Here is a 14333-nt window from a genome sequence, read left to right as displayed (position 1 = left end):
TTCATCAAAATGATTTCGCCGAGATGTTCGTCTCGAGTATTACTCGTGTGTTATTCAAGTATTATTTGAAGTTGCCGTTATTACTACGTGCATTGAGCAGCGTGCTAAGTCGCTGTGGGGGCTTGCGCGGCATGGCACATCACTGCTTATATTCTAAGCAAGCAAACTCATAGAAAAACACTTTAATTGTTTTTAATAATTGTGAAAGGAAATAGTTTGCTGTAAATAAATAAATAAATAATATTCATAGCACTTCAGTGATAGTTCCATTTTAATGGGATGGAGAAAATTTTAGTACCATTTGACCTTTAATTTTCATAAATATTAGATATGTAATAAAACATAGTCTCCTAGAATTTGTTGTACTGAAGTTATCGAATACTTATTTAGCTCTGGATTCCATCGCATTTGCCGACGCGAAAAATCTTCTGTCTAACCTTCGTCTTGTCGAATCTTCCAAAAACAGATAGATAATACAACATACACCGGGCAAACAGATAAATTAACAGATAAATTAAATAAATAATATAATGTGAGGTTAAAGACGTCAAAAAAAGCCATTTACTGGTGTGATCAGTTCAAAGCAGCAGACATCGAAGTTAATATTTCATCCTTAATTTCCTTTACTAAAATTGTGAAATTTATTAATATATCGGTTCTCATATGGAAAACTTTTTTGATACAATGTTCTTTCTTGTTTCTTGTTTTCCATATCGGGCCATCATATGCTTAAATTAATATTTACAGAAACTTTCATTGAGATATTTCACTCCTTACTTTTTGCTATAATACATTTCAAGCAGATTCTTCATATAATGATTGATAGAAGAAAATAATATTATTTAAAAAAGGATTCTCCTAGAATTTCTATAATATTGTATCTCACGGATTAACCGATATTTTCGATAAAAAGTTCATAATTGGTACTTTGATGTACTCTTTCGATATCTCGGAACTTCAACGGTTTTGATCCGATTTGGACAGTTTTTTGGACATAGCCTTCTTGAAGTATACAAAGTATGGTGCTTGATCAGTTTACTAAAAATTAATAGAATCAGATGAAATTTATTATTTGTTTTATATGGGTAGTAGGCATGGTTGTAGATTTCGTTTATTTTCGCACTGGAACAAAGGAATGTCAAGATAACATTACAAACCGAATTTGGTCAATATCGGTCAAGTAGATCCTGAAATATGGCTTTTCATTGAAATATGGGCGGTGCCCAGCTCACCGTTCATTTTTGACCCCGCTTCCTGTAAAGTCCTCTTGCTACTGCGATACCCAGAGCCAAATTACAATTTCATATCATAATTTAGTGCTTAGTTATGATACTTTATAGATTTTCGTTTAATGGCGATTTGTGGGCGTGGAAGTGATTCGATTACATACAAACTGTCACCCGGATTTCAAGTTGTCTCGTCATCCTGATCTTTTATATATATGTATATAACCCTATATCTATTTCGATTAATCTAAGGTGATACAAATAACCGTTAGATGAACAAAAATAATTTTCGGCCGATCTGAGGTCAGGAAAAGCAAGGGGAATTTTTAAGCGTTTATAATGGTTTAACTCAACTTCAAGCAAAACCACGAGCCCTATAGAAACGACGACGAAATAATCGGTAGATGAAAAAATATCAATTTCGACTCGTTTGGTAGGGTTTTCGTTTGCCTTTTTTTTTTTAATTCACCATATAATACATATATATTTTGTATACCATCAGCAAAGAAAACGGTTACTGCCTTTACAGTAACTGTAAATGAACCGTAATTCAGTGAGGGTTCTCCGCATCGACCGTAACAAATGGCAAGGTCTAGGCAAAACTTCTTCCATAAGTTTTCTGTGGCGTATTTTTTGCGTTCAGAGTTGGCAAAAAGCCATATACATATGTAGGTATGTACATATATACATATACATACATATATATACATATATATATCCATATATATTTACATATATACCCAATGCAATGTTAAAATCAGTGAACAATTGTCTCGCGTCTCCTTCCATACATAAGTACCAGTTATAAACTACTTATATTCCGAGTAGTTCGCTTTCATCCATATATAGCTGGTTGTAAACTAAAAAAATTTCTGCCTCGTTTAACATTTTGCTCCACAGCGTAAATATGCTTAAGTGTACATAAATATAAGTAGCAACGCATACCTATATGTACATATGTATGTATGTATGTATTTATATTTGGTATTTACATATTTCACTGGATATGCGCGTGTGTATTTACTTTAACAAAATTGACACTTAAATGACAAGAGCAGGTTCTTTGTTCAATTTATTTTACTAAATTACGTGACACTCAAAATTGCGCCTGTTCTTATCGCCTAATTGAATTTTACAAAATGGCGTGCTATTTACGCAAACTACGTAACAGTCGTTGTTTATTGGTGTGGGAAAGCACTCAAGTGACAAAATTATATACATATGTATGTATATATATACATACAAATATTATTGTACATATTGAGGCATGGGCGTATTGATGAGTATATAATATAAATAATTATATGATATTCATATACATACATCACATGTATAATGGTAATGGAAAATTTGAGTGCATATTAGAAGTTAACTGCGTTTTATTTTATTATTCTAATTGGTTCGATTTCCGCTGCGGAATTCAATGAAAACAGCAACAATCAGTCAAGCGACTCATCCGTCAATATAGAATTGGTGAAATTTCGTCAGTAGGCATTTGACACCAGAAAATTTGAGGCGATTACATATACATATTTATATATGTACATACATATATACATATGTATATATCACTATATACCCACACCTAAACAATTGAAGAAATTTCCAACTTTTTTTAAATACTTGGGTGGAATACCGCGTTTTTCGTAATTTTTTTCGTAAAGATATTTTATTTACTAAAAAATTAAATAAAGTAGTGTACATTGATATTTAGCAAATCATTTTGAAATATTTTGGATCCTTTCTGCTCGCATAGCTGATCTGAAAAAAGATGTTACGTGGTCAGAACGATTTTTCTACTTAAAATTATCTAAAATCCCAAAACTAAAAAAATATTACTGTTGGGTGTAAATAATTAACCAAGGACTTGTGGAAACTTTGATTTTTGACAAAATGCCACTTTCGCAAAAGTTTTTTTTTGTTTTTAATTTAATCTCGAAAATCTTAAAAAATTTAAATAATTATCAAAAATCTTATTCTTTCGATCATTGCCTTACAAATATGTATAAAAGAAAGTCAATTTGATCGGTGAATATTTTCCCCACGTGTTCTGAAATCAGTTTTTCAAGAAAAATTTCTCTGAAATTTTGGCAGTTGATTACACTAAGTTAGAAAATTCTTATTTCACCAAAACTATAATATTTCACGAATTAACAGAAAGGGGTCAAAAGATACTGTTCAGTAAAAATTTCTAAAAAAAAAAATTTTGAAGATATGAAAATATTGTGGAAATTTTCGCACTTTACATTTCGGACGTACATTTTATTGACTTTTTTTCGGGAATTCTGGAATAAAAAAAACATACCTACAGCGTTTAATGTTTCAAAAACTTTGACGTAACATATCAGTACCACAGTTAAATACCATCGAAGCAGTCAGTAACTTTCCATACTAACGTTCACAAGAATGGTTGCCATGTGTCACACACATAGAACAGAGAGAAACTTCTGTTTTCTGGAAACTGAGAGACATAATTGTAATAGAAATATTTTCATATAGGGATCTGGCAAGGAAATCAAAAAAAAACCTTTTATACAGCACAGAGACTGAAATAGATGTCTGTGAAATTTTAAGACCTACAATATGTATGTATTCTCTCAGTTATGGCACTAAATTTCTCGAAGAATTTCTACAACTTCTTGACTAAATTTTTGAGAAATTTGTATACACATTATTTAATAGTTTATCTCATTTTTTTAACCAATCTGGATATGCTTTCGACAGCATAGACTCATGCCAGATGAAGATTGCACCTGTCTACTATTTTTGAATTTTTTTTCAAAACCAATAAGAGGATCACTTCCTATTTATAGTTAAACTAATAGGGGGTTTCCTGAAACGTAAGGTGGCATATATATAATATAATAAGATATAATTATTGCATGGAGTTGTAATTCTTATTTTCATTTGAAAAGTAAATTCATTCAATAGAAGTTAATTCTCAATGCACTTCTAGATTGACTAAAGTCTAGAAAAAATTCTACTAATTGAAGCCGACTACCACCATATTCAAATATCTGATGCACAGTTTTTAAATTATTTATGAAAACCTATTTCAATTTAAATTGAACTAATTTCATCAAAAATTTTAATAAAATAAATATATTATTTTAATTATATGATTATGAAATCATAATTAAAAATTGATAAAGTACTTTAAAATATCGAAGATAATTGTTCCTTACCAACTCTAGTACAAAATGGCAGAACACGATTACGGTTTTTTTTATTTTTAAAATCCTGTATTGTTGTAAAATATTAAAACAGTAAAATTTACATTTTTACCTCAGTGTTAAATTTTTGGAGAAAGTGGGAAAAGAAAAATTAATATTTTTTAACTGACACTCATTTTCTTGGGAAAAATTGTTTTTGTCCGATACCTGTTTTTTTTTTTCATTATACTTAAAGTTTATTTTTTAATTAGACTTTTGCGGGTTAAAATTCGAAGTCGGTTCCTTGCTTCACATTGTCGTTTCCACACGGCGAAGACAGCTATTAAGGCCTTGTTTAACTTTTAATTCAATATTTTATTTCACAACTCCCTTCAGGCTCATTTCTGTTCTAAAGTTATAAAGCAATTAAATTGCATCAATTACAATAAGCTGCGCAATCACATAAAAACAATTGGGGCACACACATACAAACATACATAGACGTATGTAGAAGGCAACTTGTCAGCACCGCATTTCATTAATGGCATTTCCAGAAACAACAAATGTCAAGTACATAAGCGTATTTGTAACTATATAAATTCGACGAACTCCTACATCCTTTGATGCCAACTTAATGCCACAATTTTAAAAAGTCGCACGTACACACATGCAAATGGCGGCAAAACGCGCCGCCGACACGCAAATAGTGAAAACGCCTTAAAGAGTTCAAGACGGGGCAATAAAAAATCAATAGGCAAAGCATACAATGTAAGGCGATTCGATGCTCCACCAAACACACGTGCCACCAACGCCACAGCAATTATTGTTGCTGGCAATCTCGTTATGGGCGCTACTCATTGCAGACAATGCCACATTTCAAGCAGCATCTTCATCTTCAACTTCACTTCACAGTCACCCACCGCGCTGCTGCATTGTAGTGTTTGTTGTTGTTGTTGAACAGTTGTTCATTGTAGCATCTCTCATTGCGCTCTTCGTTCGCTGACGTTCGCTGCTTGTTCGTTGCGCACGGTGGTATTTCGTTGGGAAAGTTCAGAGCACTCCTCAGCCTCCGCTAATCCATATAATCCGAGTACATGACGAAATGAAATACGATGTCGTATGAGTGAGTGCAGCAATCCAGAACAGAGGAAGAGGCTGAGCAGCTTGCAAGCCTGCCAACTAGCCTACATTTGCAGTCACATGCTTGCATATACATAGATGTGTATATACATACATATGTATGTGTGCATGTGGGTTTTGAACGTGTATGCATGCTTTGCCTCTCCGATGCTGGAAATGTTTTGTAGCGTTTTTGAACGGAAGCGCACTTCTTCATTTCCAAACATAGTCATGTATGCTCTTCGGAGGGAGAAGTATTTGAAATTGAATTTTTTAAATACTACATAACTATAGATACATATATTTATGCATCATCTTAATTTTTACCGTTATTAAAGCATTTGGAAATAAAGTAAACCAAATGCCAAAATGGTTACAACCAAGCAAGGTTGAGAGATATGGTCAACCTCCCTCGAGACAAATTGCGTCTCTTTGTCGGACTCTATACTGGCCCTATGATCCATCTTGCACAGGAATCACATCACCTCCGTCGCTCAAGCTCTTGGAATAATTCTGAGTGCTAGACCTTTGTGACAATATGTGATATAGGAGAGAGGGCACAATAGAACTGAGGTACTAGTTTTGTCGTTGTTGGTGTCTCAGTATTCTATGAGCACACGTCCAAGATGGACTCCAGCCAAGAGAAAGTACGCCTTATTTTATAATTTTTCTTCGACAAAGACGTAAACGCAATCCACGTGGTTGGAAATATATGGTACTGATATTGTAAAAAAGGTGATTGAAACTATTTATTTAAGACTGGATACAAAAAGACGCTCAATATATGACCCACTTTTCGAATTTCCATCTTCAAATAGCAGCTGAATTGATGGTTCCTATCCATCTACTTTATAGTTTGGACCCTTGGTGCCGGGTAACTGCTGCTTTTATGTACATTTAATGAGCCTCATCGCTGAAGATGATTTTTCGATGAAAATCCGGATCGTTTTCGAGTCGATTTCGCGAACATTCTGCTGGTCAAGCGGATTCAGTTGTTGCGTCATGTAAGGATGTAGGCCAAGATCTTTCCCCAAAATTTGCCACATTCACGTCGCAGCAATATTTTCGACACTACGGGATTTTCTTTGTCTCCCTGACTCGGGAACATTTTGTACTGTATCTGTGAAGTATAATTTTTCCACGAGACACTCAATTGTTGATCTGACAGGACGATTATGACAACTTTAATTGGGCGTAGCGCTACTAAAGTTGAGACCACTGACTTCGAATTTCTGTAGTAAATTTTAATAATTTCGACTCTTTGTTGGATCGTATTTCTCTCCATGATGAAATGGTAAACCTTGCTAAAGAGAAATGTCAAAAGACCGGGCCAAAGTCTTTTGTTATCTAAAAGAAGTGTCTTCATGATTATGAGCCACCTAAAGAACATATTTGATGAACCATATTCGATCTAAGCATCCATGATGCAAACACCACCTCTCCCTATATTGGTTGAAAGGCACTACCTAATTATGAAAAGAAGTTCGCAAGAAAGATAATTACACCAAAGCCCACGCGGTACCCAGGATATAGTACCGGGAGACAACAGAAAATTATCAAAATAAAAGAGATGTTGAAAAAAGTGCTTGTTGTCTCACATACAGTATGGTAATGAGAAAACTCGTCTACAAATGACAACTTCCCGTCTAACCTTTGGAGGAATAATAATTTTAAGGACTCTCTTTTGCCACAAGGATATCTCTGTGAAAATGCACTTCCATAAGAAGTCAATAAAATAGATTTACTAAAAGAGAAATGTTTATATGCATACTATGTGTACTATATATGTACAATAATATACAGATATGTATAAGATAATATATAAGCTAAAGGACGCAAAGTCTCATATTAGTTATTTGCATGTCTTTCGCTTTCTTCTGCAATATTTCGCTGTGATATGTGCGTCGTTGAATCTTATTTTACTATTTTCTCATCGAAATCCCTTCCGTGCACCAACAAAGCAGTCGCAGTCGCTCATCCTACCTTTTCTATGTACGTATGTATATGCAGATACTAAGTAAAGAACGCGAAAAGGTGGCGAATGCCAAAGTTAAAGGAAACAGGACAAGATCCTTCTGCTGCCACACACTTAAACACTTGTTAAATTGCCATTTCGCAATTCTCGCCATATGCGCAAAATGTGCGCTGAGCGCCAATTGACACAACTCTTTGCTGTGCGCACTTGAAGACGCCGCAGCCGAGAAGGTGGCGCGGTAATTTGAGATTAAGCGCCTCGTCCCTCAGGCTAACCAAGGTTACCACAAGGATTTCGCAGTGAATTTAAGGTGAGTTGAGTGTGAAAGCTGTTCATCTGATGTGACCAAGAGGATATTGCATGGCGAAATGAAGCAGTGATTTCAACTGCTCACTGTCGCGACGTCTGACGTCTAAGCGAAGCGCGATTCTTTTGCTGACTACATTGCGTCTTGTAGATATGTGTGTGATTTAGACATACATATGTGAATAGTACTTATGTATGTATGTCTTGAAAGGATTTTCAAATAAGTCGACCGGCTCTGCAAATGACTCTCACCAATTGCGTTTTGCGCCTTTGCTTTTATAAGTTTGTATGTATGCAAGTAGGATTGAAAAATTTGGTAGAAACATTTGTTGTTTGATCTTTTCGAACTCAAAGCTAACAAAGGATTTTGTCGAATGTTCCTTTTGTGGATTGGAAAAATTGACACATTTTAGCAGTGGATTTTTGTGACCTTTGTCGTTTGACATATAAACAAAAATGACATTTGTGTGCTTTGATCAGTATTTACGTTTTAAGTCTTTATTCAACAGCCTTGATTTCCCTTGTGTTAAAATTAAATATTTTTTGTTGTAACAAAAAGGTATTATGGTTAAATAGCATTTTATAAAAGAACATTCGCCTTCGCATTGACTTTGAATACCTCGCTTTACTCTTTTCCTTTAGTTCGAAATTTGAATATAAGGTAGAAGGATCCCTTGGTACGGAGTAATTATTAGAAAACTTAAATTTTTAACCCAAGGCACATTGGAAGTTTGTTTTTTTATTTCTTGGTTATAAGTATTTCAAACGCAACGCATTTTTATCTTCAATACTTTATAGTAGTAAGAAATTGATATATTTCGGAAAACTGTTATATTTTCCATATTGTTATGATAATATTTTCTCCACATCCCTTCCCAAGAAAGCCTTCAAAATGTTTAAGTAAGCATGTTTATATCTTGAACAGAATATATTAAGTTTGTAACATCAGAAACCCTATAAAAATCATATAAAACTGTGTAGCGTGTCGAGCTGAATCGATTTCTCAATATCCATCTGTCTATGGGCGAACTAATCTAGAAATATCGGTCTGAAATTTCACACCCATCTTTTTCTCACCATGAAGTTATACTTTATTATATTAATTTGACGTAACGGACCCGATATAACTGATCCACCTACTTCTCGTTTATTTGACGAGGCACTCTCACGAAGTTTGAGATGGCGTATAAACCACGACAATGCTAAATCGGAACCACTATAGGATCTCTACAAGTATAACTGTCTTACTAACCGATTTGAACCGAATACAAATTTTAATCAAATATATATATAACTTTAATTCGGCTTGAAGATTGTTCAAACTAACCACGTTGAGAACCAGCAAAACTTTTTCCATTGTATGGAAGCCGTTGGCCGATTACGTTTTCAGAATGATTGGTATACGGAATGCACTTCTGAAGGGTACTACAGCCTCAGTACAGTAATTTCTTCTTGCTTGCTATTATTTTTTCATATAGATATTTATATATTATTATTTTTTACTTTTTTACCTGTGTATGAGAATCCATCTTCTGGTTTATAGGGTTAAGCAAAATTGCTTGAATGTTGGTGGCCAAGAATGAATTGAGCTTATTTTTGATACCGAAACAAACCGTAGTCAGATCAAAATCAAAACCTTTCTAAATCGTTTTTAACCAGTCTTTCAATATGAGGTCAAGCTTTGTCAGGATGGCAATGATAATACATCATGTCTATTCACAAATCCCGGTCGTTTTTCGTCAATCGCTCACTTCACTTTTATGACTTGTGGTCGCTAGTGTTTCTCAATAATAATTCAAGAGTTTTAGAACTGCGTTAGAAATGTCAGGCAAGTGTTAGAGCGATAGCAAGAGTACTCGATATCGCTCGGATGTCCGTTCGACTGATTTTGTTGGATATTTTGGGTATGAGATGCGTTCTCGCTCGACTCGTCCGATAAAGCTGAATATTTTTAAAAAGAGTACCGTAAACAAGTCTTTGGGACATGGTTGATCGTGCGAATTCTGATGCCACATTCATGAATGGCATTATAACTGCTGATGAGACAAGAGTTTATGGAGTTTGACTTGCAAACAAGTCAACAATCATTGGAATGCAGGTGAAAAAAAAGAGACGAACCATGCCAAAGCCACTCAAAAATCAAGGTGATGCTCATTCTTTTTCTTTTCTTTGTTAGTGGTTTGGTGCTTCGTGTGATTTTTTCTTGTTTCCCAAACTGAAATTGCCGCTCCGTGAAACCCGTTTTCAGTCGACCGAAGACTGGCTGATGTCCATCCCAAATTTCGAGGAATCGAAAAATCGTTGGCATAGGTGTATTACATCTGATGGGGATTACTTTGGAGGTGACAAAATAAATATTGTTGTATAATTAAATATATTGCGTTTTATTTACAATTTTCGGTACTTTTTTGTCAGAATGTATAACTTTGAACATAGAAAATTGAGTAAAGTTCTCAGCTGGTAGATTCTTTGGACCATTGACTTGACGCACTCCTATAAAACGTACTTTTAAGTAGTCAAGTCACATGACCTGAGCGGAATGTCAATAAAAGTTCATAATAATAAATTTATGGTATCGTTCGTTGATGATTATGTACTATATATGTATGTATGTAGCTATCCTATAAGCATATATATTAGTTAGAAGTGTAAAACTCAAGATATACATATATAAATATGTATATATACACATATTGTATATTTTTCTAATACAAATATTTGTATATCTAATATAATGGAATTTTCATCTTCAGTTTTCGAAAACTATAGAAAAGCAGTTCAAACACTTCAAAGCGCTATCATTTATTTGCCTTGTTATATAATAAAATATTTAAAGTATCATGGAGTACCAGATGCACTTCATTGCAGTGGCAATTTTTTACTTCATGTGCATGCATGTTTAACCAATAAATTGAATGATGTATGTATAACAAGTTGATGCGCAATTAATTACTTGTTTGACCTTCTATGCATTTTTAAAGCAACTAAAAACTTTTACAACCCTTTTAGTAACTACTACACATACATACACACATATTTCAAATATATACAGGTTTAAATACATATGTGTGCGTGGAAATATATTTACAAATTCATGCTGGGCAAAGGATTCAGCGTAAAATTGTGGAAATTTATATATGTACGTATGTGTTTGTGTAAATTTTTAATACTCTGTATACTTCTACAAGCTAATTAATAGACTTTTACGGCGCGTCATCAACATCATCCACGTTTAGCGACAGCAGACGCTCCGTCCCGAAGCGCAAGCTTAAAATACTGCAAGTAAAAAAGAAGAAAACGGAAGCAGAAAAATGCATGAAAACGCGCATAACAAACGTTGACATAGGACGAGAAAAAATCGCTACTCAATATCGATTTAAATTAATTTTTGTTAGAGGATTTTCAAGCGAAAATCCCCCATTACCGTAAAGTACTTGTAAGAGCGCAACGTACCTCGGTCAGGTCATGCTGTCGCATACATATGGCGGACCTAGCGCAGCGTACCGCATACCACAGACGCCAACAACAACAACTAGCTGAAAAAGTGAATCAGATGCGCTAACAAGAAAAAAATCCCCGCAGCACAAAAGGAGCATTACTGATGAGGCACCAAAAAGGCGCGGATGCAGCGGGTAAGCTGTAGTGCGAGTGTGTGTGTGTGTGTGCGGTGATTGGAGCAGCCACCGTGTGGACTTATGGCCGTTGGCGTAGGTAAAGTAGCAGGACCGCAACGTGTTGCAGTGCAAACAAATTAAGTGGCTACGGCTGCGGCTGTACGCCGTTGCAATTGGGACACTTTACTCGTTTGCGACGTGGTTGCTGGCACAAAATGAAAACTTTTTGGTTATACTTTCCTTTGCATTTCATTTTATTTTTGCTTGCTGTTTGCCATGAGAGGAAAGTATAAAGTTGAAAGCATGTAGCAAAATATGATAAAAATCCGCGCTGCCTAGCTGTTGGAGCAAAAAAAAAGGATGCAATAACAGCAATAAGAACAACAGATTGTGGCGTCAGGATAGCGAAATGGTGTGTACGCCGCTCAATTTATGCGTCGCACGTGTTTGTGCAAAAATTTTACAGACATTTTGTATGTGCTCAGCACGCACGCAAACACACACACACACATCGTTTCAGCGTTGCACCCAAAATAATAATCGGTGTGTGAGTATATCATTTCGGCGGTAAAGAAAAATACCACGCACTCATTTTCAACCTGCACTTTGCTCTGTCAGTTCATATTTAACTTGCTGTTTTTGTTGTTGTTGCACTTTCGCGCTGCCATTCGCCGACCGCCGTCCGTCCTTTGCTGCGCACGCAAATAAAAAATGGAAGCGCATTTGAAGCGACAAGAAAGAATAAGAAAGTCCAAAGAAACCTCATCCGCTTCGAGTTGAGCTGCGTTGCTCTGCTTGCTACTGACTCCGCCTTCGCGGCGTTGCTTCGCTATCAATATGGTAGGTGTGGCTTTATGCATTCCTGTGTGCATATGGCTTACTCGCTCTGGCACATGTATTTGCAGGGCCTGAAAATCAAATAGCCACCATTGCTCAAACACCGCGTTGTTGCTTCCCCTTTTGTTGGTGTCGTTTGCACTGGAATAATGGAAGTGTCTTTTTTAGGGGTGGCTTCCAATGGAGTTCGCTGTGTCCTGTGAGAGTTTTCCCCTTAAAATTCATTTTAAAAACAAATTGTACAAACTTTTGGGACATTGGAGTTTCTTTGGAAGGACTTCCACAATTTCCATGTTTTCAAAAGTTGTCACAGAAAATCAGCTGTGTGGCATTTGACAATGTGCAACAAATGTCACGCGTGAGCCATAATCTCTGCTGGCGGTAAAACGATAATTGGCTAATCAATATTGACCTTTGTTTATGGGCTAATCGGGGATTTGCAAGACTTTTTCGCTAGACTTGATTATGTAGTAAGAATTGTTGTTGCAAACATTTTTATAAATATTTTACTTCTACATATTTAGGTATACAAGTGTTAATATATATAGTATGTATAAACATATGTACATTTGTGCTCACACAATTAAGCCATATGAACGTCATGATATACAAATTCATAATAGTTGAATTTAATTGAAAATTAAAGAATTATAGGAATTGACTTTAAATTTGTTGCATTCGTTGTTTTTAAAGCTGAATTTTAGCTTAGAAACAATCTTTTTTCCTCTTTATTAGTATGTATTTTTCGTGCTCATGTAACTAAGCCACCTACAACAAAAAAGTTTCAGAAAAAAATATTCGATTTCTTGATTTATTAGCATAGTATTTTGTTGGAAACACCTTTTGCATAATTACTTCCCTGCACCGTTTGCTCATTGTACGTACCGGTGTGGTACATTGGTCCGGGGTAATTTTTCTCCACTCGTTCTTTAGGATTTGTAACAATGTAAGCCTATTCGACGATTCTCTTTCTATGAGGTTTAAGTCCAGGCTTTGGGCAGGCCACTCGAGACACTTGATGTGATTCATTGCTAACGACCCTGAAGCAGTTATCCTGCTGAAATATTCATGCTAGTGGTAAAGCATCGGCGTAATTTCCATTTAAAATTTTACTAAAATGTCTCTGCACACACTGCCAGTCATTTTACCTTCAACTTGTACAAGTTGTCCCACCGCATATGAAGTGAAGCATTCCCATACCATGACTGATGATCTTTCACGGTTTTTTTGTATATATTTTGTATTTAAATCTTGTAGTGGTGATCGGCTGGCATAAGGGTGTACCATCATTCCCAAAGACATTCAACTTGGATTCATCCCTCCCTATCACTAGATCCCAGAACTTTGAATCCTTTTGTTTCTCCTCTCTCGCAAAAGCTAGCCTTCGTTTGATGTTCTTCTTTGATATGTTCGATTTGTGTCGTGCAATTCGCTCATTTAAGAAGTTTTCCTATAATCTACGGCGGACGATCTGTGCTGATACACGTACATCATGCTTATGTTCCATTTGTGCTCTAATTTCCTTTGACGTCAAACAGGGGTCCACCTTGTTCATCCGTACTCAGGGACTTATTCACGGGAATGGAACCCATTTTTCGTTCGACCAAACCACATTTTTCTACTTTTTTTCGTTCTAAGGATCTGATCAATCTTCGATGGAAGTGTAACAAATTGAAAATTTGGCAGTGACTAGCTAGGATCGTCACACACTACCTCTACGTCGATTTCAAGGTTGCCCTTGACAGCACGAAAAGGAGCTGCCTTTATGCCGCTGTGTCTGAATTTGGCTCCCCGCAAAACAAATACGACTGTGTAAACTGACGTTGAACAATACCACAAGCACCATCAGGATTTGAAGGGACCTCTTCAGGCCGTTCGAAGCCAAACGAATTTTCAGACAAGGCGACTCCCTATCGGGCGACTTATTTAGTCTGCTGCTGGAGAAAATACTTTGAGCTACAGAGCTAAATAGAGAAAGTACAAACTTCTATAAGAGTGTATTACTGCTGGCGTACCCCAATGACATCGATATCATTCGGCATAACAACCGCGTCATTAGTTCTGCTTTCTCCAGACTGAACAAGGAAGCGAAGCAAATGGGTCT

The sequence above is a fragment of the Bactrocera dorsalis genome, chromosome 2 (assembly GCF_023373825.1).
Source record: "Bactrocera dorsalis isolate Fly_Bdor chromosome 2, ASM2337382v1, whole genome shotgun sequence".
Taxonomy (NCBI): Eukaryota; Metazoa; Arthropoda; class Insecta; order Diptera; family Tephritidae; genus Bactrocera; species Bactrocera dorsalis.
Note: the sequence above shows the minus strand (reverse complement) of the source record.